The sequence below is a fragment of the Myotis davidii genome, unplaced genomic scaffold (genome assembly GCF_000327345.1).
Source record: "Myotis davidii unplaced genomic scaffold, ASM32734v1 scaffold961, whole genome shotgun sequence".
NCBI lineage: Eukaryota > Metazoa > Chordata > Mammalia > Chiroptera > Vespertilionidae > Myotis > Myotis davidii.
Window position 1 is genome coordinate 134,544 of NW_006291013.1, and position 3,451 is coordinate 137,994.

The window sequence follows — 3,451 nt, forward strand, 5'->3', positions numbered from 1 at the left end:
GTGTGATGCTGGCTTCATAGAATGAGCTGGGAAGTGTTCCTTCCTCTTGAATTTTTTGGAATATTTTGAGGAGGATAGATTTTAGTTCTTACTTGAATATTTGGTTAAACTCCCCTGTGAAGTCGTCTGACCCTGGGCTTTTGTTTGCTGGAAGCTTATTGGTGACTGCTTCAATTTCTTCTATAGTTAGTCGGCCCATTGAGATTTTTAGAATCTTACTGATGGAGTTTTGCAAGGTTGTATTTCTCTAGAAATATGTCCATTTCCTCCAGGTTGTCTAGTTTGTTAAAATAGAGTTGTCCATAGTATTTTTTTGAAATCCTTTGTATTTCTATGGGGTCTGTTGTTATTTCGCCTCTTTCATTTCTGATTTTGTTTATTTGTGTTCTTTCTCTTAGCTTCTTGGCGAGCCTGGCTAGAGTTTCATCAATCTTGTTTATCCTTTCAAAGAACCAGCTCTTGGTTTCATCTTTTGTATAGTTTTTTTTGGTCTCTATGTCATTCATTTCTACTCCGATCTTTATTATCTCCTTCCTTCTGCTCTGTCTGGGATTTTGTTGCTGTCTTTCTAATTCTTTGAGTTGTAGAGTTAGATGATTTATTACCATCTTTTTTAGGTTTCTGAGGTAGGCTTGTAGAGCTATAAACTTCCCTCTCAGGACTGCTTTCATTGTGTCCCATATATTTTGGATTATATTGTTATTATTGTCATTAGTTTCCAGGATGTTTTTAATTTCTTCTTTAATCTCTTTGGTAACCCAATCATTGTTGAATAGCATGCTTTTCTCCTTCCAAGTGTTTGAATTTTTTGGATTGTTTTTATTGTAATTTATTTCTAAAATTATGCCATTGTGGTCTGAGAAAATGCTTTTTATACTTTCAATTTTCTTCAATTTCGGGAGACTTTGCTTGTGACCCAATAGGGGGTCTATTTTTGAAAATGTCCCATGTGCACTTGAGAAAAATGTATATTCCATGGTTTTGAGGAGAAATGTTCTGAAGATGTCAATTAAGTCCATTTGATCTAGTGAGTTATTTAGGATTGCTGTTTCTTTGCTTATTTTTTGTCTAGAGGATTTATCCAGTGATTTCAGTGGTGTATTAAAGTCTTCCACTATGATTGTATTGCTGCCAGTTTCTTCTCTGTTATCTTTCAGGAGTTTTTTTTTATGTATTTGAGTGCTCCTGCATTGGGTGCATATATGTTTATCAGGGTTATATCCTCTTGTTGTATTGATCCTTTTAGTATTATGAAGTGGCCTTCCTTAACTCCTGTTATGGCCTTCACTTTGAGGTCTATTTTGTCAGGTATAAGTATTGCTACCCCAGCTTTTTTTTCATTTCCATTTTCCTGAAAGATGTTTTTCCATTCCTGCACTTTTAGTCTGTGTGAGTCCCTTATTCTGAGGTGTGTCTCTTGTAGACAGCATATATATGGGTCATTTTTTTCCATTCATTTAGCCACTCAGTGTCTTTTTAGTGGAGCATTTAGTCCGTTTACGTTTAAAGTTATTATTGAAAGGTACTTGTTTGTAGCCATTTCTATATTTTGTGCCTGTTTTCTTTCTTAGCTTTTTATTTCTTCTTTTTACACCAGTGCCTTTAGCATTTCTTGCATTGCTAGGTTGGTGGTGATAAACTCCCTTAGCCTTTATTTTGTCTGTGAAGCTTCTTATTTCCCCTTCAATTTTGAATGATAGCCTTGCTGGGTAGAGTATTCTTGGATTCAGTCCTTTGCTTTGCATCACTTTGTAAATTTCCTTCCATTCTTTTCTGGCCTGATGTGTTTCTGTTGAGAAATCTTTTGATAATCTAGTGGGAGATCCCTTGTACGTAACTTTCTGTCTCTCTCTTGCAGCCTTTAAGATTCTCTCTTTGTTCTGAACATTTGCCATGGTAATTATGATGTGTCTTGGTGTGGGTCTTTTCGGGTTCACCTTGTTTGGGACTCTGTGCTTGTGTGACTTTTTTCTTCCCCACCTTAGGGAATTTTTCTGATATTATTTCTTCAAATAGGTTTTCTAACCCTTGTTCCTCTTCCTGTTATTCTGGCACCCCTATTATTCATATGTTGCTTCGTTTCATGTTGCCCCATAGCTCTCTTAGGCTCTCCCCCTGTCTGTTAACTTTTTTCTCCAATTGCAGTTCAGTTAGGGTGTGTGTTTTGCTTCCCTGTCTTCTAATTCACTAATTTTGTCCTCCGCTTCTCCTAGTCTACTGTTGGAACTTTCCATGGTGTTTTTTTATTGTAGCTATATCACTCTTCATTTCTGCTTGATTCTTACACAAGGTATTGATTTTGTTCATCCATTTTTCTTTCTTTTGGGGTTTCTTTGTCTACCCATTTTTTGTCTCACCGACTGATCTCTATGTTGAGTCATGCCGGGGCTGCTCCTCAGTTGGCAGAGGCTTCTCTGATGGGTCCTGTTTGCAGCAGTGGTGTCTACTCTGGCTGGTGGGGGCAGCTGCTCACACAGCTGCTGTTCCTTGGACAGTCGTGGGCAGATTACGAGGCTACTGCTCCTCGGATGGGGGCAGGCTGAGCACGTCTGCTGCTCCTTGGACTGGGAGTGGTGTTCATGTGGCTGCTGCTCCTCGGATGGGGCGGACTACTCACGTGGCTGCTGCTACTCAGACCATTGTGGGCTGTGCAGGCCTGCCGCTTCTCGGACGTAGGTAGTCTGCTCATGTGGCTGTTGCTCCTCAGAGTGAGGCGAGCTGCTCAGGCGGCTGCTGCTCCTCGGGTGGGAGTGAGCAGCACGTGCAGCTGCTTCTCCTCATATGGGGACATTCTGCTTATGCGGCTGCTGGTACTCGGACATGGGAAGGACTGCTTACACGGCTGCTGTTCCTTGGGCAGGAGTGAGCTGCATATGCGGCTGCTGCTCCTCGGATTAGGGCGGGCTGCTCACCCGGCTCTTGCTTCTTGGACAGGTGCAGGCTGCATGTGGCTGCTACTCCTTACATCAGTGTGGATTGTGCAGGACTGCTGCTCCTAAGACCGGGGCAGGCTTCTTGGGCGGGTACTCTTCCTCCAATCATCATATTAGAGTTTTATTATATAGGATAATATTAATATTTGTGGATAATTCTTAATATAAGATAATTTAGTCACATGTATTTTCAGTAGAGTAGTACTTGACTATATTATTCTGTTATACTTCATTTAAATTACCCTACCCTTTAAAAAAAATCATTGTTGAGTATTACAGATACTCCCCTTTTTTCCCCCTCATTGCCACCCTCCACCCATTTTCCGCCCTGTCCCAAGTATTCAACACCTTATTGTCTGTGTCTATGGGTAATCCATTTCAGTAATAATAAAAGGGTAATATGCTAATTGGACCAGATGTCCTTCCGGGCGAAGCCGGGGTTGGGAGGGAAGCCTGGGTCGCGTGTGCCAGAGTGAAGCTGATGCCAGTAGCCGGGGGAAGGAAGGCCTATTCTTGCA